The sequence below is a fragment of the Narcine bancroftii genome, chromosome 1, assembly GCF_036971445.1.
Source record: "Narcine bancroftii isolate sNarBan1 chromosome 1, sNarBan1.hap1, whole genome shotgun sequence".
NCBI lineage: Eukaryota > Metazoa > Chordata > Chondrichthyes > Torpediniformes > Narcinidae > Narcine > Narcine bancroftii.
This window is the reverse complement of record NC_091469.1, coordinates 413,406,813-413,431,911: the sequence shown is the minus strand read 5'-3', so window position 1 is coordinate 413,431,911 and position 25,099 is coordinate 413,406,813. Positions and strand designations below refer to the sequence as shown.

At 39.4% G+C, this 25,099-nt stretch overlaps 1 long non-coding RNA gene across 5 annotated transcripts in view; it reads left to right on the top strand.

Annotated features, from left to right (window-relative positions):
• Positions 1-25,099, top strand: part of LOC138751552 (uncharacterized) — a 190,549-nt gene that overhangs the window by 55,696 nt on the left and 109,754 nt on the right. For 3 of the 5 annotated variants that reach the window (XR_011350046.1, XR_011350048.1, XR_011350044.1), the window contains exon 1: positions 20,876-20,965. The exons of 1 other annotated variant lie outside the window; for it this stretch is intronic. This is a non-coding gene — a long non-coding RNA (uncharacterized lncRNA). Of the gene's footprint in view, positions 1-20,711; positions 20,756-20,875; positions 20,966-25,099 lie in introns of those variants that run through there. One more of the 5 variants, XR_011350047.1, reaches the window with a different exon arrangement.

Here is a 25,099-nt window from a genome sequence, read left to right as displayed (position 1 = left end):
CCTTTCATTCTCCCTGTTAGGACAATGGAAGGCCGGAACATTTTGCTGCCGTTCCTGTTCCTCCTGCAACCAAGTTTCACTGAAGGCCACAATGTCACAATTCCACATGCTAAGCCCTTCTGCCTTTCCTATAAGATTTCTTGCATTGAAATTGATGCACCTAAGAAAATTGCCATCACATACAGCCCTTTGACTTCTAACATTAGTTGCAATCTTCATTTCATATTTTTTCTCCTACACTCCCTTATCTACTCTGATACTGTGGTTCTCACCCCACTGCAAATCTAGTTTAACCTCCCAGAGCAGCACGAGCAAAACTTCCTGCAAGGATATTAGTCCCCCTCCAGTTCAGGTGCAAACAGTTCGATCAGAACAGGTGCCACTTTCCCTAGAAGAGAGCCCACTGATCCAGAAACTTGAAGCCTTCCCTCTTACACCATCTCTTTAGCCACATGTTAAGCTGCATACTCCTCCTATTTGTAACCTCACTAGCACGTGGTACGTGTAGCAATCCTGAGATCACAACCCTGGAGGTCCTGACCTTCAACCGAGTGCTTAACCCCCTGAACTCTCCTTGTGGGATATCCTCACTCCCTAATAGGAATGAGGAGGTCCATATTACTACTCATTTCATTGGTCCCAAAATGGACCATGACATCTAGCTCCTTGCCCTCCTGAGAATGCCGTGACCTTGATCTGAGACATCTCTGACTGTGGCATCAGTGAGGTCAGGTTATTTGTATACATTTTGATTTAACTGTTTAGAAATTACAGCACATTTTACACATAGTCCCCTCATTTCAGGGCATAATAATGTTTTGGAAATTTGGCTACACAGGTGTTTGTGATTACTTCTGATCAATTAATTACTTCATTGCTTCGGGTATAAGAGAGTTTGGCTTGTTTCTAAGCTTTTGATCACCTTTGGAGTCTATAGTTGCCATTTTTCTACATGAGGATCAAAGTTGTGCCAATGAAAGTCAAATAAGCTATTATGAGGCTGAAAATCAAGAATAAGAGACATCACCCAAACCCTATGATTACCAAAATTAACTGCTGGGAGCATTACTAAGAAGAAAGAGCGTACTAGTGAGATCAGTCATCGCAAAGGGACTGGTATTCCAAGGAAGACTTCCACTGCTGATGACAGAAGAATTCTCATCATAATGAAGAAAAATCCCCAATTGCCTGTCCGACAGATCAGAAATACTCTTCAAGAGGCAGGTGTGGATGTGTCTATAACTACTGTCCACAGTCAACTTCATGAACAGAAACAGAGATGCTACTCTGCAAGATGCACACCACAGAAACAGGATGGCCAGATTATAGTTGACCAAGAAGTATTTAAAAGAGCCTGCAGAATTCTGGAAAAAGGATTTGTGGACAGATGAGACCAAGATCAGAGTGATGGCAAGTGCAAAGTGTGCAGATGTTAAGGAACTGCCCAAGATACAAAGCAGACCACCTCATCTGTGTTTTATGGCCTGGGCATGTTTGGCTCCCAGAGGTACTGGTACACATCTTCCCTTACCTTCCCCCCAACTCTTTTGTTTGGACGCTTGCTGGCATTTTCTCATACTTTGATGAAGGGCTCAAGCCCGAAACTTCAGTTACGTATTTTTGCTACATAAAGGACCCTGTTTGACCTGCTGAGCTTCTCCAGCATTATGTGATTTTTACTTCAACCACGGTGTCCACAGCAGTAGCAAAATAAAATCTGAGGTGTATAGAAACATTACATCTGCTCAAGTTTGAGCAAATGTCTCCAAACTCATTGGACGGTGCTTCATCCGTCAGCAGAACAATGATCCCAAGCATACTGCTAAAGCAACAAAGGAGTTTTTCAAAGCTAAAAGCTGGAAAATTTTGAATGGTTAAGTTGGTCACCTGATCTAAATCCAATGGAGCACATCTTCCATATGCTGAAGAGAAAACTGAAGGGGATGAGGTCCTGAAACAAGCATAAATAACAAAGATCTTTGAGACAATAATCAAACAGTGACATAAGGAATTTAATCAATTTATGAATATGAAATTGTAAACAGAATTGGAAACCTCTTCAAACATGAGTGCACATTCACAGGCTATACATTACACCTCAAAAGTTAAATAAATGGGACCCAACAGTATCTGACAGATGTTTTCGCTGTAAAAAAGAAATGGGAACAACAATTCATGCAATTTGGACATGTGAGAAAGTGAAAAAATTTTGGGAAGATCTAAACCAGATATTAAATAAAATCACAAAAAGCAATATACCAAAAAACCCAGAGATCTTCCTCCTAAGTAACATAAAAAACAAAGAATTTGGACTCGATTTGGATGGTGCACAAAAAAGATTTGTTAGGATAGCCCTAGCTGTAGCAAAAAAATGTATTATGTCAGCCTGGAAATTAGAAGATAACTTGAGAATACAACAATGGTATATAGAAATGAATAAATGTATTCCATTAGAAAAAAATAACCTATAATTTAAGAAATAACATTACAATATTTGAACAAATATGGGAGCCATACATGAAACATAATAGAGAAAACCTACCGTGGAATGACAGAAGGAAAAGAGAATGAAAAGAACTGACTCAGTGGAATTTCTTGTTTATTTTTATTGAGTGACAACATTGGTTGACAGGTTTAATGTATCTTATATTCTGAACTTTAAATAAATGGGAGGGGAGGTGAGGGAGGGAGGGAGGGGAGGAGGGAAGGGGGAGAAAATGACACTGTATATATTTAAGAAGGAAAATGTATGTATCTTGATCAATATGGTTTATACTGTGAAAAATAAAAAAATTAAAAAAAACAAAAAAAACGAGTGCACATTCAATTAAAAATACAACGAATGCAATTAAAGGTTCACCATAGTAATCTGAGAAACACCATTCAGTTTATATTTTACTAGAAGACTAGAAACTCTAAGCAGGTCAGGCAGTATCCCTGGAAATAGTTAACATTTCAGGTAGAAGACATTTCTGAAATATTAACCATTTGTCTTTCTACAGAAGATGCCTAATCTGCTGTCTATCCAGCATTTTCTAAATTTCCCTAAACATCAGTACTCACTATCAATTATAAGCGAGTCTGCAATAGTAAAGTCAATAATGATTACATTTTTCTTTGTAAAAATGTTCAAATGTAACTTTAATTTAAAATATTTATTTGTGATCTTTCAGGTTTTTTAACTTTTTTTTCTAAAAATGCATTCATTATTTTGCACTCAGTTAAATTTTAGAATATTATTTAACTCTAGTATTTTCTTTGCTGGCTTGTTAACTGAGAATTCTTCAGTGTGAAGTCATAATTTACGGCAGAAAATTGTAATATTGTTCCTACAATAGAAGCCCATAAAACTGATTTTCGATGTGCTTCCACCTCCCCCCCCCCCCCCCCAACCCCCTCAACCCCACTCCCCAGCCTCTCGAAAGGACTTCCCAAATGGTTGTTTTTGCCATTGAGTCCAACTTCTGGGAAAAGAATAAAATGATCACCTGGTTGGTCTGATGTTTATGATGGTTCAGCAAGAATGTTCGTAAGAGTGTGCTTTGCCTTTGACACTCAAGTATCCAATATACTGTACATTGTAAAAATTATCTGTTGAGGAGCTGTCCCACCAGTTTTTCCAGTGAATATTGGCCAGGTGTAAATTAAAGAGCTCCATCAGTTAGAACACTAAATACTGATTTGCTTTCAGATTAGGCCTTCAAATGTTTTGCTGATAATATGTCTGGAAAATCTGAAGCAATATTTCAGGCAATCAACTTTGCTGCAAAGCCATTTATTTCACATCTGACAAAATTAACTGCTGCCTTGTCAATAATAACAACTGGAGTTTAAGTGCAAGGTTTAGGTATTTTTATTCCTCTCACACAAAAGGACATTTTACATTGCCAGCCTGTGATTTTTCTGACCATTGAAATTAGAAGTTGGAAAATCACAGACTGAGGGTGCAGAAAATTCTCTTGTGTTCTCTGAATGGCTGCCAAGACCACGAGACTGGAAATTCCTGGCCAAGATTCATGGATCTGGTCACATATAACTACTTTTTTTTTCAATCTTCCACCATGTTCTTGAATTGGAGCTTGTGAATCTCTATGGACTGACTTAATCTGGTGTACTTCATAGATTCTGGTGAGGAAATTCCTTGCACCATCTCTGTTTGCCAGCATTACTTCAGGGCGCACAGGAAGTGTGGTGCCAAATTCAAGGATTTGAATCTTCCTGTGCACTAAAAATTTAATTCGATAAGCCCATCAACCATATTCTTTGACCTGTTCTATACAAGTTAATATCCGACTCTCCTGGAGAATGCAACCTGATGAGCTGTCTCTCCTGACCTTTCTCCTCTGTCTTGGTTCCAATACAAGTCCTTGATGTCTCACCACCTGCATTGCCCTCCTCTATTCTATCCTCCAAAGTACATTCTGTGATAAGCATAATATTGAGAATTCCTCTCGAGTGCCTTCTTCTTCCTCCACTGTTGAGGAGTATTCTTTGATATTTAAAACAACCAAAAATTTGAAATGAAGTGAGGAAAAACACTTCAATTTGTAGGTCAAAGATGATTGTGAGCTGAGAGAGAAGAGTAGAGGCATCACTATCACCAACTCCACAAATATCGCCCCCCCCATGGATGTAAAAATATACAGAAGATTTTTTTAAATTCTATGTGCTTGATGCTTCCTTCAGTTGTTCATTACAACAAAGTACAGTGAAACCTCGTTAGAACGCGATTTGTTAATCCGCAGAATCGCTTATAGCACGGGTATCTGTGGACCCCAAACTTTGCAAATAAGTTGATTAAAATTCAGAATCCCAATATTAAAAGAATACGCTTTCTTTCTTTCATTGAAATTGTTAGTTATAGATAGTGGATCCTTTGAAAACTGGTAATATTTGGGTTTGATTATCCGTGAGCACTCTGACATATATGCATCTGTTCTGCGACTCAGCTATAGCACGGTATGAAATCTTGGACCCCAACTTCTGCGTTCTAATGAGGTTTTACTGTATTTCATTGAGTCTCGTGCAATATATTTGTAAAATAAGGTGGTCAAATTTTGAAAGTTGCGACTTTGAAATTTGAGATGATTTTATGTGTATGTTGATGTATCAGACTGACTGATTGAGATGGTTGATGGAGATAAGATTGTACATTCAACCATTGAAAAATCGATGTTGATAAATTAGAAACAATTCAGAGAACATTTGGAATCACAGTCATATAGCACCTTCAGCCCACTGTATCCATGTCTACCATTTACACTTAATCTCATGTCCTGATCAACTCGCCTACGTGGTCAGGGCAATATACGGTGCCCTATCAGCCAATCAGGGAGTAAACAATGGCACTCAAAAGAAACTAATGGGATCACAGAAAAAAACATGCAAAACCCTCACAATCCTGGGTTACTGGAGTTTTGAGACGGTAGGTCTGCTGGCTCTGCTACTGTGCAGCCCCTCATTCCTGATCCAGACTAACATTTGGGTGGGTTGTCCTATGAGGAAAAAGCCTGTCTTGTGTTCACTGGAGTTTAAAAAGAGTAAGAGGGTACTTGACAGGGTGGATGTGGAGAGGATGTTTCTTCTTGTGGGAGGAATAGGCATCACTGTTTAAAAATTATTACTCATTTAAGATCGTAAAGAATTTTTTTGGTGCATCTTTAAAACTCTCCTCATTGCCTTATCAGACACAACCCCACGTGCTCTCTTTCTCTGATTATACAAGTATTGGTATTCAGGAATTGGTATTCATAATCAAAGACATAGTAATTATATTTTAAATTTTTTATATTTAGATGTACAGCATGGTAACAGGCCATTTCAGCTAATGAGTCTGTGCAGCCCAGTTCACACCCAATTAACCTACACTCCCAGTATGTTTCGAACAGTAGGAAGAAATCGGAACACCTGGGAAAACAAACATGGGAAACTCATTACAGACAGTGCGGGATTCAAACCCAAGTTCCGATCGCTGGCGCTGTTCAGACTTTGAGCTAACCACTACGCTGACTGTGCCGCCCAATATCTCACAACCTATCTTTCCAAAGTGCAAACATTATGTAATTAGCCCAGAGTCAAGTAAACGTGAGCTCCTGAATGAAACATGGAAGTTTACAGACTGTAGTAAAAACACAGAAATACTGGAGGAACTCAGCCTGTTTCATAGTGTCCGTTGGAGGTAAAGATATATTATCGACTTCAGGGCTGAGTTCTTTTTCAAAGTATAAGCAAACAAGAAGGTATCAGAATAAAGACTGAAGACTGGCAGAGGGAGGGGTGCAGACCAACAAAAAGATATGATAGGAGGAAAGGTGAGAATTGATTTTGGCTCAGTGAAAGGAGACAGGGAAAATGGGAGGGAGAGAGAGAGAGACAGCTGGGGAAAATGTGACAGGGGGATGTTTAATAGAAATTGGAGAAGTCGATGTTAATGCCATCCAGTTGGAGGGTGCCCAGACGGAAGATGTCGTGTTGTTCCTCCACTTACCGGGTTGTCTCAAGTCTGGTATTGCATGAGACCATGGACAGGCGTACCAGAAAAGGAATGGGATGGGGAATTGAAATGGATAGCCACTGGGAGATCCATGCTATTGCAGTTGACAGAGCCGAGGTGCTCAACAAAGCGATCTCCCAGACTGCACCCTGTCTCTCTGATGTAGAGGAGACCATAATGGGAGCATCAGTTAGATCTAAAACTAATATATTATGCTTAAACAGGGGTGACTACCATAGGATGAGGGAGGAATTGGACAGAGTGGACTGGGAGCACAGGCTAATTGATGAAACAGTTGAGGAACAGTGGAAGATTTTCAAAGAAATATTTTGTAATGCTCAACAAAAATATATTCCAGTCAGGAAAAAGGGCAGTGGTGGCGTGGCAAGATGGCGTAGGGAACAGACGTGCCTTCCAGACCTCTCCTGACTCTGATTTATTGTTTTGTCTTTAAGTGCCAGTTAAAGTTCTTTTAAAAGTTTATAAATAATAAGAGGTGTTGGATTAGTGCTTAATGGTTTATATGCAAAAAAAAAGGTAAAAGAAAACATCAACAGACTGTTAAAGAACTACATTTTCCGAAATTGTCTGAGCCTACTTGTTTACAAGAAGCCAGGACTCAGCGTAGAATGGATCCAGAGGAAGACGTACAGAGTTCGGCATTGAAACTCTGTTTTAAGCCGGTGAGGCTCTCTGAAGGTCACATTCAACAGCTTTCAGAACAAAGAGCTGGACGGGTGCCAGTATTTCACACAACGGCCACTGTGAGTGCTGTTACTCAGACTTTGACAGTTGAATCAGCTGGGGTGCCACCAGCTGGAGAGTTAAAGAGCTGTCATTCGACTGCTTCAGTGGTGGCGCTGCAAAATGCATCTTCAATTATAACGGTTTTTCCAGACATCGATTCAGTGAAGATGATTAAAGAGATTTGGCTTAAAGATAACTCTGATCTTCAGTCTCCTGGCATTGCTGGGGGGACTTTGAGAGGGATTTTTATTCGAAGTCAAACTGCTAGAAAAGATACTAAATTAAAGGAAGGGACAGAAGATCCCGTGGTCTCTAAGGAACAGCAAGACCCCATTATGCCTGAATCTACTTCTGTTGAAATGTCTGTTAAGGATCTTGAAGATAAGATATATTCTGTATCGAGTCACTTAGCTAATTTTGTGAACCTGTTTATTTCCAAGATTAATGCGATGGCGGAAGTCATTAATGGAGCTTTTAACCTTGAAACCATTGAAAGATTTGAAATGTGTGATCAAGGTTTAGACGATGCACAGGATCAACTGCAAGATGAAAATAGAATAATTGAAACATTGCAGATCCAAAATAAAAATTTAGCAAAAAAGGTTGATTATTTGGAGAATCAATCTAGACGGAACAACGTGAAAATTGTTGGTTTGCCAGAAGGCATAGAAGGACCAGATCCAAGAAAATTTTTTACTGAATGGATTCCACGAGTGTTAGGACAGGATAAATTCCCTGAAGATTTAATACTGGAACGTGCTTATAGAGTTTTAAGAAGAAAATCTTTTTCAGGACAGAATCCAAGATCTGTTTTGATCCGCTGTTTAAACTATTGTGACAGAGAGACAATTTTACGTACGGCTATTAGAAATGCCCAGCAAAATAGATCTCCTTTGATGGTTGAGAATAATCCTGTTTTCTTCTATCAAGATTTGAGTCAAGAAATTATGTTTCAACGACACGAATTTAATTCTGTGAAAGAACGGTTGTGGAAAAAAAGACATAAGGCAACATTCAGGTATTCTGCGGTACTGAAGATTTTTTAGGATGGAAATTAGCTAAAGTTCTTTGACAATCCTAAAGAGGATATGGACTTTGCTCAGTCTCGACCAATCATGCAGTTTCAGGAACGATGTAGTCCTTCAAGGTCTCCAAAGAGAGTAGAGATGTAAGGTGGGATCCAGATTTTTAAAAGAAATGGAAGCAATGGAAGCAGTGGTAAAGTTGATTTAAAAAAAAAAAAATAAAAAAAATCTTTTATTTTTTTTTGAGAAGAGTTTAAATAGTTTAAATAATGATGATAGTTTAATGAAATGGGAGTTGGGAGAGGGAACTGGGTGGGCACTAGTTTCCAGAAGTCATCAGCTACCTGTGAGTTATCTCACACCCAATATTTTGGGGGAGTTACTGCTTTGGGCGGTTTAAACAGGAGGAGGTAGTTGTGACCTCCGACCTGTTTTTTTTTCTTTTTAATTTTTGGGTTAAGAAGTGAAGGTTTTTTGATCTAAATCAGATATTAAATAAAATAACAGAAAACAATATACCAAAGAATCCAGAGATCTTCCTCCTAAGTAACATAAAAAACAAAGAATTTGGAATTGATTTGGAGGATGCACAAAAAAGATTTGTTAAGATAGCTCTAGCCACAGCAAAAAAATATATTATGTCAACCTGGAAATTGGAAGATAATTTGAAAATACAACAATGGTATATAGAAATGAATAAATGTATTCCATTAGAAAAAATAACATATAGTTTAACAAATAATATTGAAATATTCGAACAAATATGGGAGCCTTACATTAAACATAATAGCGAAAACCTACCGGGGACAATCACTACCTAAGTTAACGGAAGGAAAAGGAAATGAAAAGAATGGACTCAGTGGAATTTCTGGTGTATTTTTATTGAATGACAACATTGTCTGACTGGTTTAATGTATCCTAGATTTTATACCTTAAATGGACGGGAGGGGGGAGGTAGGGAGGGTGGGATGGGAGGAGGGAGGGGGGGGAGAAAATAGCACTGTATATGTGTGAAAAGGAAAAAGTGTGTATCATGGTTAATGTGATTTATGGTGTGAAAAATAAAAAATTTAAAAAAAAGAAAAAAAAAGAAGTGAAGGTTTTTTTAATTATTATTTTTTTTAAATAAATATTTTTTTAAAACTCTTTTTGTTTTCTGATTGTAATTGAGAGGGAATTAGGAGGTTTTTTCTCTCCTTTTTCTCTTTTTTTGGGGGTTTTTTTTCTCTTTTTTTCTTTTTTAAGAGGATGATGTCACAGAAGATAATAAGTTAAAAATTGAGGATGTTGAATTAAATGAAGAGGAAGATGAGGGGAAAGGTGATAGGAAGAAAAAGAAGAAAATTAAGTACAAATACATTGAGGGAGAAGAGTTTAATAAAATTAAGTTAATTTCGATAGAGAATTTTGAAGATGTTATAAATGAAGAGTATGGAGAATTTTATAAGAGTTTGAACTTTTTTTCTTTTTTTTATATAAGGGGAGGGGAACGGAATAAAAAGTTTATCTGATTATTTTTCTAAGGGATGTTTTTGTTCACTCGATGAATAATAAAGGAAACTTGGTATTAATGGAAATTCTGTATTTATGTATTATTAATTATGATTTTTTGTATAACAGATATGTGGTTGATATATGATTTTAATATTTGAACTTAGTTTTAAAGTGGATTTCATTTGTTAAATACATGTATTATGTTTGATTTAAATATACGTTTAAGGGTATTATTTTAGTATTGATATTTTTTTTGTTAGTAATTTTTTTTGTTAAGGTTTATCCTTTTTTTGTAAGTGGGGTTTTTTCTATTTTATTTACAACATTGTTAATTAATTCTTCACTCTTTATTTTGGGGGAGGTAGGGTTGGACTAATTTTAAATTAGATGATTAATGTTGTGTTATAATTATTTGGGGGTGGTTAATTTGTGTAGTTTAATGATGTAGTATTCTAATTTTTATTATCTTATTTTTTATTATTTATTTAAATGTAATTTTTATTTTATTCGTGTCATAAAATTTTAAATTAAGTTTTTAAAAAAAAAAAGGAAAAAGGGCAGCAAGAGAGGGAAAAATCAACCGTGGTTAACAAAGGAAATAAAGGAGAGTATAAAATTGAAGGCGCAGGTGTACAAAGCTGCAAAGAGCAGTGGGAAACTGGAAGATTGGGAAAACTTTAAGAGACAACAAGGGGTTACAAAGCGAGTAATAAGAAATGGGAAAAAGGATTATGAAAGTAAACTGGCACAAAATATAAAAACAGAAAGCAAAAAATTTTATAAATATATAAAACGGAAGAGGGTGGCCAGAGTTAACATAGGACCCTTGGAGGATGAGAAAGGAAAACTGGTAGCAAAAAATGAGGAAATGGCCGAGGCATTAAACAAATATTTTGTGTCAGTCTTCACGGTGGAAGACACGTCCAGCATGCCCAAGTGCGGAGTTAAGGATGCGAATGTTGGGGAGGGCCTTGATAAAATAGTTGTTACAAAGAAAGTAGTGATGGAGAAACAAATGGGACTAAATCCAGACAAATCACCTGGTCCTGATGATATGCATCCAAGGGTTCTGAAGGAAATGGCAGAAGTTATAGTTGATGCATTGGTGGTCATATACCAAAATTCCTTGGATTCTGGGCAGGTCCCGGCAGACTGGAAAACGGCAAATGTCACGCCACTTTTTAAGAAGGGATGTAGGCAGAAGACTGGAAATTATCGGCCAATTAGCTTGACATCTGTAGTTGGAAAAATGCTTGAAACCGTCATTAAAGATGAAATAGTGAAACTTTTGGAACGTTAGGGTTCAATCAGGCAGACGTAGCATGGTTTTAGAAAGGGAAGATCTTGTTTGACAAACTTGTTAGGATTCTTTGAGGATATAATGGGTGCAGTTGATAGAGGGGAACAGGTTGATGTTGTATATTTGGATTTCCAGAAAGCGTTTGATAAGGTGCCGCACAAGAGACTTATCACTAAGTTACAGGAAAGTGGAGTCCGGGGAAATATATTGGCCTGGATTGAAAATTGGTTGTCTGCCAGAAGGCAGAGAGTCGGGATAAATGGGAGTTTTTCAGGTTGGCAGAGAGTGGTAAGTGGGGTGCCACAGGGGTCAGTGATAGGCCCACAACTGTTCATCATTTACATTGATGACTTGGAGGAGGGGACAAAATGTGGTGTAGCCAAGTTTGCGGATGACACCAAATTGAGTGGAAGAGCAAATTGTAATGAGGATGTGGAGTGTCTGCAGAGGGATATAGTTAAGCTGGATGAATGGGCAAAGGTCTGGCAGATGGAGTACAATGTTAGTAAGTGTGAGGTTATCCACTTTGGCAAGAAAAATAAAAGAGCTGTATATTATTTAAAGGGTGAAAAACTACAGCATGCTGTTGTGCAGAGGGACTTGGGAGTGCTTGTGCATGAATCACATAAAGTTAGGTTGCAGGTGCAGCAGGTTATTAAGAAGGCAAATGGAATGTTGGCCTTCATCACTAGAGGAATTGAATTTAGGAGTAGGGAGTTAATGTTGCAGCTGTATAAGGTACTGGTGAGACCACACCTGGAGGACTTTGTCCAGTTCTGGTCTCCACATTTGAGGAAGGATATACTGGCTTTGGAAACGGTCCAGAGGAGGTTTACTAGGTTGATCCCTGGGATGAAGGGGTTGACTTTGGATGAAAGATTAAATCGTCTAGGATTGTATTCGCTCGAGTTCAGAAGAATGAGAGGAAATCTTATAGAAACATATAGGATTATGAAGGATATGGATGGGATAGATGTAGGAAGGTTTTTTGAGCTGGCCGGGGAAACTAAAATGAGAGGACACAGTCTCAAGATTCGGGGGAGTAGATTTAGGACAGAGATGAGGAAAAATAGTTTTTCCCAGAGAGTAGTGAATGTTTGGAATTCTCTAACCAGGGAAGTGGTTGAGGCTGCCCCATTAAACATATTTAAAATTCGGTTAGATAGATTTTTACATGATAGAGGAATTAGGGGATATGGGGAGAAGGCAGGTAGGTGGAGTTAGGTCATAAATTAGATCAGCCATGATCGTATTGAATGGCGGAACAGGCTCGATGGGCCATTTTTGGCCTACTCCTGTTCCTACTTCCTATGTTCCTATTATCAGATGAAATACATGACCTCTGCTGATTCACAAGTGAAATGTTGCTTCACTTGAAAGGACTGTTTGGGGCCCCAAATGGTAGTGAGGGGGGAGGGTGTGGGTGCAAGTGGAGCATCTCTTGCAGTCAAAGGGGTAGTTTCTGATGTCACTAACATTACAGGTTTAGCCTTTGCCCTGCACCTTTACCTTCATTAGGGTAGAGGGGTTTTGTTCAGGATTACGCCTCAAACCGTGCATCTTGGCGCCTCACAGTTTGGCGGGCAGCAACCTCCTTTGAAGAAGACCGCAGAGCCCACCTCACTGACAAAAGGCAAAGGAGGAAAAACCCAACACCCAACCCCAACCAACCAATTTTCCCTTGCAACCGCTGCAATCGTGTCTGCCTGTCCCGCATCGGACTTGTCAGCCACAAACGAGCCTGCAGCTGACGTGGACTTTTTACCCCCTCCATAAATCTTCGTCCGCGAAGCCAAGCCAAAGAAGAAAGAAAGATAGGATATCCTCCTTCAGCCACTAAGTTACGTGTTAAGAGCATACAGTTTATCTCTACTTTCGCGTTCCTTTCTGGGCCCTGATGGACTTGCTACAATCCCACATGAGTATGGAGGCTCTGCGCTATCTCATGCATCATTGCTCACTGTTAAAGAGCTAATTTTGACCATATTCTCAGTTGCATTCTGGTGGAAGTAGGGCAGTTCTTGGATCCATCACACTCAAGGTTTTATAGATGATTGCATACTCCTCTCATTTCTATTTCCTCTCATTGCAATGTTATGGGTCATATCATATATAAATATGTCTTTAAAAGAGATAGATTGTAGGGGCTTAGTGTAGGTCACTTCACAAACAGATACTTATGTTTACATCTCAATTAAAATGCAAGAGTTTTGCTGAAGCCAGACATTCAGGCACCAGTGGCTTTGCAGAGATAATGGAACTGCTTTGGAAGGAACTTCAGAAGCAGATACAAATGGATAAAGTCCGGGCTCAAATGCTGATAAAGATTTTTCAAGGATTGGATTTGGACCTTGGGAGGGGTTCTGGTTTTTACAAGCAGAGAGAGAGGAAAGATCAAACAGGATTCTTCTCTGAGAGAGAGCGAGGAGAGAGCGAGGAGAGAGCGAGGAGAGAGCGACAGTGACTTTTGAAGCTGCAACATGGCAAGCTTGTTGAAACCCCCATTTTGAAGAAGGGTTGTGAGTTCTGAGTTCAGCCTGTTGAAAACCCTTGTAGTCCTTACAAGAGAAAATGGCTAGCTAGAGCATTTCTCTTGAAATAAGGGAAATAAGAGGAACTCTGTGGTGACCTGGAAGAAGATGTTATCATTTGGTAAAGCCATGATGGGGCAAGTTTCTTCTGCAAGACATTGAAGTGGCTGATTTGAGGAAATCAGTTTGTGTGTGTCCAAAGAGCAAAAAATCTCTCTGAAACCAACAAGAACCTTCCTGAGCAGTAACCATTTACCTTTAAGCACCAGAGCCTGGTGAAAATTCATAAATGTTAAATTCTGTGCACAGTATAAGAATTGCCTGATACCGATGAACTTGGAGAAGTTAATGATTGGACTATTAAAACAAATAACTTTCCTGAACATATACACTTTACATACACAGGTACTTAGAATTAGAAGGGGGCTAAGTTAGGTTTAGTTAAGTTAATAGTAATAAGTTAAAGTTTGATCCTGTTTTTTGTTTAAAGAAAATTAAAAACAACTTTTGTTTAGTAACCATTTGTCTTGGTGAATTTCTATTGCTGCTGGGTTTTGGGGTCCTCTGGGCTCGTAACAGCAAACCCTCAAGGTTTAATTGGAAATACACATCGTGGCACCTCTGTCACATGTGTTCACCCATTCATATCCTTTTATTTTCCTTTTAGACATCGACTGTTTGTCAAGTTGCCAGCCTCTATTCTTTGCTTTCTGCCCAATAGCCATTTCTCTTGGCATTTTATTATACAACCTCTCAATCCATGTCCTTGGCATGTTATTATATTATTCCTCATTCCATGTGATCTACCTATCCTTCGGGAATCCCTCAGCATTGAAGATTACTTGATTCTTCTTTGGCTCTGTGGGTTCTGATTTTGGGAAAAGTAAAGGTTGGCAGTGAAAACCAAATGCTAATGTCCATACAGTGATCTTGATTTCCGTTGCCCACAAAGAGCTCTCCAAGGGGAGGGTTTGTTCCATTTGAATTTCTGTTGAAATGTGGAATTCCGGACATCAGTGGTCCAGACTTTAGTTGAGTGAACTGGAGAATTCCAGTTCTTCCATTCAAGCAGGGAACGTTTATTTATTGAACTTCTGTGGCTTTAGTTTTATTATATCTGGTGATTGTGCTTTATAAATATAAAAAATAGATTGCACATTTAAAAAGTCCATTGGAAATAACCAACCTAAAGCTGTAAAATACTTGCCTTAATGATGGGGAAAATGTTTAAACATTGTTGAATGCCAAATGCTGGTGTTAATGCTTATGGTTTATGAAATCAGAGATCCTTGATTAGTCCAGTTATACAGTCTAAAGAAGTTGCTCAATATTTTTACCACATGTGGGGGAGAACAGTCATTTATCTCCCTTAGTAAATAAATATGATTTGATATCTAAACCACATTGCAACAATTGTGCATTCCAAATAACAGATGTCAGATAGCATACAATAACAGATTAGGATCATCCCAGCATGGAATGAACAAGGGCAAATGCTTTTTGCTCACTGTTGACTACAAATGTAATTTTCAAGTTGCTTTATTCAAGTATTGTGCTAAATTGAAATGGTTTTTAATAAAGTCTGTTATAAAACTGCATGGAAAACTTGAGTCACTTGTCTCCGATTGATTCCATCAAATGATAATATTCACCCACCGGAATCCAGAATGGTGACAGTTACTGTGAAATTTGAATTCAACTTGATTAATAGAGGTTATTGAGGACATTCGTCCTGCTTTATCCAATGTAGAAAAGGAAGCAAATTGTTTTTATGAATTATCCATATAACCATATACAGCACAAAACAGGCCAGTTTGGCCCTTCTAGTCCATGCCAGAACAAATCCCCACCCTCCTAGTCCCACTGACCAGCACCTGGTCCATACCCCTCCAATCCTCTCCCCTCCATGTAATTATCCAGTCTTTCCTTAAATGTAAATAATGTCCTTGCTTCAACCACCTCTGCCGGAAGCTTATTTCACATCCCAACCACCCTTTGCGTGAAGAAATTTCCCGTCATGATCCCTTTATAATTTTCCCCTGCAATCTCAAACCATGGCCTCTGGTTTTTTATCTTTGTCCTCAAAGTGAGTCCCAAAATTGAATCAGAATTTTGACATCTCTTATGTAATCAGAATCAGATTTAATGTCATGAACATGTACCATGAAAGTTTTTGTTTTGCAGCAGCAAAATTGTGCCAAAATTGCTATAAATTACAATTGCTTAAATTAAAAAAAAAAGTGCAAAAAGAAAAGAGAAAAAGTGAGATAGTGCTCATAGATTCACTGTCCATTCAGAAATCTGATGGCGGAAGACACTTTTTTTGTAACACTGAGTATGTGTACCACCTTCCTGATGGTAGAAATGAGAAAATGGCATGACCTGGGTGGTGAAGCTCCTTGGTGATGGATGCTGTTTTCTTGAGGCACCTCCTCTTAAATATGTCCTTAATGAGGTGAAGACTAATGCCCATGATGGTGCTGGCTGAGTGTACAACCCTCTGTAGCCTTTTCCTGTCTTGTGCATTGGCACCTCTGTACCAGATAGTGATGTAACGAATCAGAATGCTCTCCACCTTACAGCTGTAGAAAGTTTCAAGAGTCTTTGGTGACATATGAAAATCTCCTATCAAACTCCTAGTGACACATTGCTGCTGGTATGCCTTCTTCATGCTTGCATGGATATGATGGTCCCAGGATAGGTCTTCAGAGATGTTGACACCCAGAAATCTGAATTTTTCTCCCCTCTCCACTGCTGACCCTTTGATGAGGATTGGTTTGTGTTCTCCTGGCTTCCCTTCCTGAAGTCCACAATCAGTTTCTTAGTTTTACTGACGTTGAGTGCAAGGTGGTTGTGGTGACACCACTCAACTAGCTGATCTATCTCACTCCTGTTCGCTTCCTCATTGCCATCTGTGATTCTGCCGACAACTGTAGTGTCATTGGCAAATTTGTAGATGGCATTTGGATTGTGCCTGGCCACACAGTCATGGGCATAGAGAGAGAGTAAAACAGTGGGCTAAGCACGGATCTTTGAGATGCAGCTCCATTGATTATCATTGAGGAAGAGCTGTTGTTATCGATACACACTGACTGTGGTCTCCCGACGAGGAAGTCAAGGATCCAATTGCAGAGGGAGGTACAAAGTCCCAGCTTTTTGAAGCTTGCTGACCAGTACTGAGGGGAGAATGGTATGGAAAGTTGAGCTACAGTCCAGGTGAACCAGGGTGGAGTGGAGGCCCAGTGAGATTGCATTTGTGATAGGCAATTGCTGTAGGTCAAGATCTTGGCTTTGGTATGAGTTAATTCTGGTCATGTCTAACCTCTCAAAGCATTTCATTACAATAGATGTGAGTGTTACTGGGTGATAGTCATTGACGCAGCTTACTCTGCTCCTCTTGGGCTCTAGTATGATCGATGCTGTTTTGAAGAAGGTGGGAACCTCTGACTGCAGCAAGGAGATATCGAAAATATCCGCAAATACTTCAGCAAGTTGGTTGGCACAGATTTTCAGTACCTTACCAGGTACGTCATCAGGTTCACATTCTTGGAAGGTGTTCTGATGTTGGCGGGTATCACAGAGTCTCCAGCTTCTGTAGGGATTCTTACTGATACAGTTGAATTCTTCTTTTCAAAGCAACCATAAAAGGTGTTAAGTTCATTTGGGAGTGAAGCAACACAACTATTTATGATGTTAGATTTCACATTGCAGGATGTAATGGTCAGCATGCCCTGCCATAGCTGGCGTGTTTCTCATTTTGTTTCTAACTTCACTTGGAATTATTTCTTTGCAGTTAAGATCACCTTCCATCAGTCATACCTGGTCTTCCTATAGAGTTCCGGATCAGCGGTCTTGAATACTATTGATCTAGTCCTCAGCAGGCTGCGTATCCTTTGGCTATTGGTTAGGGTATTCTTGTTACGTACGCGAAGACACATACTCATCCACCCAGGTCCTGATGAAGTCAGTGACAATTGAGGTATATTAATTCAAATCTGAAGATGAATCCTTGAATGTGGACAATCCACCAGTTCAAAGCAGTCCTACAGGTGCTCCTCTACCTCCCTCAACTATACTTCCACTGTCTTCACCACTGGTGCTTTAGTCGTCAATCTCTGCTTATACATTGAGAATAGAAGTATAGCCAGGTGATCAGACTTGCTGAAGAGTGGGTGTGGGATGGCTCGGTAGGTGGTGTAACAGCGGTGAAGTATGGTGGCTCCCCTGGTTGCGCAGGTAATATGTTAGAAATAGTTTGTCAGAGACTTCTCTGACTGGCCTGGTTGAAGTCCCCTTCAATGATCAGGAAGGCATCTAGGTGTATTGTCTGGCGACTGCTGATTACAATGTTCAGACCCTCAAGTGCTAGCATGTAAGCCTGGGTTGAAATGTACACTGCAACCAAGGTAATGGTGATAAACTTCTTCAGCAGATAGAATGAATGACCCTTGATCACAGGATGTACCAGGTCCAGGGAGCAGGACTAAGACGTAACCGTTATGTTTGTAAACCACAAGGAATTAATGATTAAACAAATGCCTCTTACTTTACCTGGCCCCAGTGTCTGGTCTGTGCAGTGGAAGGCGAAGCCCTCAGGCTGCAGTGCTGTGTTCAGAATGCTCTCATTTAGCCATATCTCAGTGAAACACTCCACACAACACTGATGTCCCTCTGCTGATGTAATCTTGCTTGGAGTTCGTCAAGTTTATTTTCCAAAGACTGTATATTAGGCAGGAAGATGAAAGGGAGTGGAACCTTCAGGGCTCAGTATTTTAGTTTTACCTATAGCCTCCCAACACCCCCACACCCCCAGTATCTGCGTAGTTGGATCTTTCTTTAAGGGTCTGTGCGCTGGCTACCTAGATCACCGCAGTTTGCTGTTCTGAATATATGTGCATTCCATAAAATACACTTGCACTTTCCTAGGCTGGATGTGAAGGGTTCAGCTAACTGATCAACTGCACCTTGAAGCCCAGAATCAAGGCCCTAATGTCTGACCACAGGAGATCCCACCTTCAAAGCACAGGAGATATTTCATAACAAAAGGTGAAAAGGATAGGGGGGGGGGGGTGGTGGTGGCATGACAGGGATTTTCCTTTCATTTAAAGTTGACTTTAATTTAAAATGATTCAGAAATTCCCATAAATTACAAAACTTGAAAGAAATAATTAATAAAAATAAATACATAACATGAAAATTAAAAACATAAAAGTTTAGCTAATTTTAGAAAAATAATCTTCCCTTTCCTCCAAACGTATGGCATAGGCAAAGGGAGGCAACCTTTCTCCAAGTTTCTTTGTCTCTGTTTCATCTGTTCTCAAGGTAAAGCCTACCATTAAAGATGGTGCTCTCTCTTGCAGTTCCAACCATTTTCCAAACCTCTGCTTTCATCCTGCCTCCCCACTCCTCTACCCTCCCACCAAACGGAACAAAGATAGAATTCCTCACCTTTCACCCTCCACATCTGTCACATCATCCTTTGTCATTTCTGCCAGTTAGTCACATCTTCCTCTCCCCACTATTTCTGGACTCTGGTCTGCTCATCCTTTACCCACCCAAACCTGGCACTGACTCCTGCTAGCAAAGGAAGAGCAGCACTTCCTCCAACACCTAATAAGCCTTTCCCGATTCTCATTGCCTACTCCATTCACTGCGCCCAGTATGGCCTCTTAATGTATGTGACTCCAAGCATAAGCAAGACAATTGGTTTGGAGAATATCTGTTATTGTCTGCAATGGCTGTTGTTATTTTCAAGCTCCTGGTTGTCTGCTATATTTAGGCTTTTCCAATTCCCACACTGACCTGTCCAGCTTTGGCCTTGTGCCCTGTGAAAGTGAGGCCCAAGAGAAACAAAAGGAAGAACACCTCATATTCTTCCCTCTCCACTCTAGGTCCTGATGCAATGTCTCAATCTGAAACAAAAACAATTCCTTTCTACCCACTGACACCGCTAATTTCATCCAGCAGCTTGTTTTTGCTCCATATTCCAATAGCTGCAATCTCGTGCATTTCCTATGGCCTGGAATTTGAAGGGGGTATCAATTCCACATCAGGTTTGACTTTGCACAGTATCTGAATGGGCCCCATTTTTGGATGCCATGGGAAATGTAGAAACTGATTCTGTGGCATATTCAGGCCTGGTCTTGGATTCATGAACTAATTGGGGATTTACTTCAGTCTGAATGGCACCAGCAGTTCTTTTCAGAACCACTGGCCACAGCCAGCACAGTTCAACCATTGAAACATTTTCCAGGTGAAGCTGTACAAACCAGAGGACTTGCATTTGGTACAGACATTTGATAAATGAGAAGCAGAATTCTTCAAAATAACACTGGCAACATTTACCTGGCAGGTAAATGTACAAAGGGCAGAGATTCACTGTTCTTGGGTTCCAGCCAACTTGCCATACAGAAGTGATTTGCTATTTGTTACATCACAGTGGCAGCTCAATATATTGTTAAAAGTAAATGGAGTACAGAGTAGTTCTGAATCACACCATTAAGAAGCAAATAAAATGGATGGTTCTAAAATCTTTATCATATGAATTCAAATAACTGCAGTCTGCTTGTCTACACACAGTTGATACATTTTGAAATGTATCAAAGTAATATGAATATGAAATATATCACTTCTCAAAGCTCATTTTGGTGCTGTGGAATTGTTTAATGTGTTTGTGCCTGGGTTCGCCAAGCAACAAACCCACTGAATATGTAATCTGAAAGCAAGTTGATGTGTAAAGCAAGTTCAAACAATGAAATTAAAGAAAAAGGCACAGATGTGTTGTCCACCATTCCTCACTGTAATGCAAACGGCATTGTGACAGTTTCAAAAGATAAAGGAAGGGACCAGGAAACTTTTGAAAGTTAGAATAACTTGAAAAATTAGACTCCTGAAGATGAAAGAAAATTCTAGCAGTGATGTTATGTTTTTTTAAAAAAAAGACTGTGTATGCTAATTTCCATAGCCACTGTTTACTTACAAAGTCACAGTAATTGAATTCTGGATTCTTTGTCAACTCGCCAGTGATATTAAAACTGGTGATCAAAACTATGTAATTATGAGTTCCGCAGACTCTTGCAAAACAAGTTATCTTTTTTCTATGGGACTACTCCCAGTATCACGGGACAGACAAAGAGAGAGGAGCAACAGGCGTGAGCAGTGAGAGGTGAGTCAGAGTTTGTTTTTAAAAAAGGTGTTAGGAGGGCAGCGGCAGGGTTAAAACAATGTTGATTTGTGGGAGTGAGTAATTGAGATAATTGGTAGAGACCAATAAAGGGAGGGGTAGCTAAAAGACTGGCCAGTGTATGAGTGGTTCAGTGAAGGTGTGGAACCCTGAGGCTTTACAAGCTAAGGAAGAACTTGCTCCCAGAGAGAGGTAAAGCTGGCAAGTTTTTTTTCCTAAATTTAATTTACTTAGGAGTAATAAATGAAGGCAGTGGTTAGGGCAGTCCAGTGCTCTGGTTGTAAGATGTGGGAAGTTTGGGGCAGTGCGTTTATTCCTGATGACTACACCTGCAGAAGGTGGATCCAACTGCAGCTCCTGACAAACTGAGTGAGGGAACTGGAGCTGGAGTTGGATGAACTGCAGATCATCAGGGAGGTGGAGGCAGAGGGAGTTATAGACAGGACTTTCAGGGAGGCAGTTACCCCTAAAAGTCGGAGACAGGTAAATGGGTGACTGTCAGGAGAGGGAAGGGGAAAAGGCAGACTGTGCAGAGCACCCCTGTGGCCGTTCCCCTCAACAACCAGTGTACTGTTTTAGATGCTGTTGGAAGGGAATGACCTATAATTCGTGGAGGTCATGCCTCCGGCAGAGAGGCTGGCCCACTGGATCAGAATTAAAGGGGGGGAGAAGAGGAAAATGATGGTGGTTGGGGACTTGTTGTTTAGACAAGTGGATAGGAAGTTCTCTGAACAAGATTGAGGCTCCTGGATGGTATGTTGCCTCCCAGGTGCCAGGGTCAGGGATGTCTTTGATTGAGTTCATTAGCATTCTGGAGGTGGAGGGTGAGCAGCCAGATATCGTGGTCCACATAGGGACCAATGATGTAGATATGAGCAGGGATGAGGTTCTGAAGAGGGAATGTAGGGGGTTTGGAAGGAAGTTTAAAAAACAGGACCTCAAGGCTGGTAATCTCAGATTGCTCTCTGTGCCACACACCAGAATGTTGCCTGGATTGGGAAACAAGTGTTCTGAGGGGTTAGCAGAGCTGGGACTTTTCCCCTTGGAGTGTTGAAGGATGAGAAGAGACTTGATAGAGGTCTACAAGATTATGAGAGGCATAGATAAGGTGGACAGCCAGAACCTGTTTCCCAGGGCAGGATCAGCAAACATCAGAGGACATCTGTACAAAGTTAAGGGAGGAAAGTTTAGGGGTGACCTCAGGAGTAAGATTTTTATACAGAGAGTTGTGAGCACCTGGAATGTCTTGCCAGGGATGATGGTGGAAGCTAAAGCATTGAGGGCATTTAAGTCTCTTTGACACATGGATGAAAGAAAAATAGAGGTTATAGGAAAGTGAGGGGGGGGGGAGGTAGTGTTTTTTTTAGGAAAGGTTGGCTGAATGTTCTATGTTCCATTACAGCAAAGAGCAGATAAACAGACAGATTTTGGAATGGTGTGGGATATACAGGTGTAGTTATGGGTGATTTCAACTTCCCTAATATTGACTGACACTCCTCAGGGATAGATGGGGCTGAATTTGTCAGGTGTGTTAAAGAAGTATTCTTGGCACAGTATGTGACAGACCGATGAGAGGCGAGGCCACACTGGATCTGGTTCTGGGGAATCAAGGATAGTCAGCATGGATTTGTGAAGAGAAGATCATGTTTCATGAGCCGAATTCAGATTTCTGAGGAGGTAACAAAAGAATTTAATGAAGGTAATGGAGTAGATGTGGTCTATAAGGCATTTGTCAAGGTTCCCCATGAACAATTCGTTCAGAAAGTCATGAGGCATAGGATCCATGGAACCTTGGCTGTGTGGATAAAAAATTGGTTTGGATGTAGAAAGTAAAGACTAGTAGTGGACAGAAAGTATTCAGCCTGGAGGTCGGTGATTATTCTGTTCTGGGATCCCTGCTCTTTGTGATTTTTGTAAATGATTTAGATGAGGAAGTTAAAGGATGGGTCAGTAAGTTTGTGGATGATATGAAGGTTGGAAGAGTTGTGGATAGTGTTGAAGGTTGTCATAGGTTACAAAAGGATATAGAGAGGATGCAGAATTGGGTGGAAAAGTTGCAGATGGAGTTCAATCCAGATAAGTGAGAGCTGATGAATTTTGAAAGATCTAAACAGAAGGCGGAGTACAGGGTTAATGGTCAGATACTTAACAGTATGGAGAAACAGAGGGCCCTTGGGTTCCAAATCCATGCATTTCTCATGGTTGCTGCACAGATTGACAAAATAGTTAAGGCCTATCGGATGTTGGGCTTCATTAAAGGGGGGATTGAGTTAGAGAGTCGAGAGGTCATGTTGCAACTCTATTGATCTCTGGTTTTCAGATTTCAGATTTATTGTCAGAGTACATACATGAAATCAAATGCAACACTATGATTCTTTTTCCTGCATGCGGGGTAGAATTACCACTATTTAGTAGTGGAAAACAAAATACACACTATACACCTGTAAACAAATAAAGAACTGTAAACAGATAACAAATATAAACAAACTGTGCAATACAAAGATAATTTTTAAAAAAATCAACAAAATACAGAAGTAAGAGTACTTAATGGGTCCCTGATTGAGTTTGTTTTTTAAAATAATTTTTTATTTTTCACACTGAACCATATCAACCAAAATATATACAAACGTTTCTCATTAAATATACACAGTGGCATTTTCTCCCTTTTTTTTCCCCCTACCTTCCCTCCCCCCTTCCCACCCCGCTCCAAAACCAATAAATAATCAACATATACAATACAATAAAACCATTAAACAATGTCATCACACAATGAAAAATAAACAAGAAAAATATGTCATCTCATTTTACACACTGGATCAAGTAGTTTTGTCTTATCATTTTAGAGGGTGGAGCTCTGAGGCAAGCCCTCTTTGTTATGTTCCATGTACGGTTCCCAAATTGGTTCAAATAATGTGACTTTATTTTTTAAGTTATATGTTATTTTTTCCAATGGAATACATTTAATCATTTCCATTGCTGTATTCTCAGATTCTCTTCCATTTTCCAAGTTGACATTATACATTTTTTTTGCTACAGCTAAGGCTATCATAATAAATCTTTTTTGCACTTTATCCAGTTTGAGGCCTAATTCCTTACTTCTTATATTACTTAGAAGAAAGATCTCTGGATTTTTTGGTATGTTATTTTTTGTGATTTTATTTAATATCTGATTCAGATCTTCCCAGAACTAATAGCCTCTTCCTTTTAATTTGGTTATGTATTCCATTAATGTTTATAGTCATATAGTTCAACGTGTCCATCTCATATCCTGTTTACATCTGATTTCCGCTTCCTCACCACCACCATCCCCCTTTCCCCACTTTCATCTCTGTTTTCCCTTTGTAAACTCAATGTATGACAACACATTTAAATTATTATATTATATAATTTATATTATAATGCCTTCATTAGAGGGCAGATAATAAGTTATGTAACTAAGATGAAAAAAGACTACAATTGGGAAATCGAGCAGTTGGAAAGGGAGATAGTAAGTACAGAAAAGGAACTAGTAAAAAGGGATGATAAAATGAAAAGGAGAGAATTGACGGACAAAAAAATAAAATATGAAACATTACAAACTGTAAGGTGGAGAAGAACATAATGAAAATGAAGCAAAAGTGTTACGAACTTGGAGAAAAAACACATAAAATATTAGCCTGGCAACTTAAAACAGAACAAGCTAAAAGTACTGCATTGGCATCAAGGAAAAAGGACAAACAAATTACATATAACCCAATAGAGATTAATAAAAACTTTAAGGAATTTTATGAACAATTATACCAAACTGAGAACGAGGGGAAAGATGATAAAGTAGAAGAGTTTTTTTCTAAAATTGAACTGCTGAATTTGCAAGAAGAGAAACAAAACAAACTGATAAAACCATTTGAAATAGAGGAAGTACAGGATATATTAAAAAAGCTGCCAAACAATAAAATGCCTGGAGAGGATGGATTCCCAATAGAATTCTATAAAACATTGTTCATCCAGGGCTTCTGGGTGGAGAAAACCCTGAATGTTTTGGTGGGGACACACTCATTCACAGCTAATTTGATAAAGTCAATGACAGCCCAAGTTTACTCATTCCAATTCTCAAAAGAGTTCTTGAACACTGACCAATCCGTTGACTCAAGAGAGCCCTGTAACTGTTCTTCAGCATCCTGTGACCACCTTCTAGCTCTCCTGACCTCTGGAGCCTCTCTTTTGAGGCTTTGTCTTTATGAAGGCAGAAGGAGCTTTGAGTATTGTGTTCAGTTCAGTTCAAGATGTGGAAGCTATGACGAGGGAGCAGAGGAGATTTACCAGGATGTTGGCTGGATTAGAAAATAA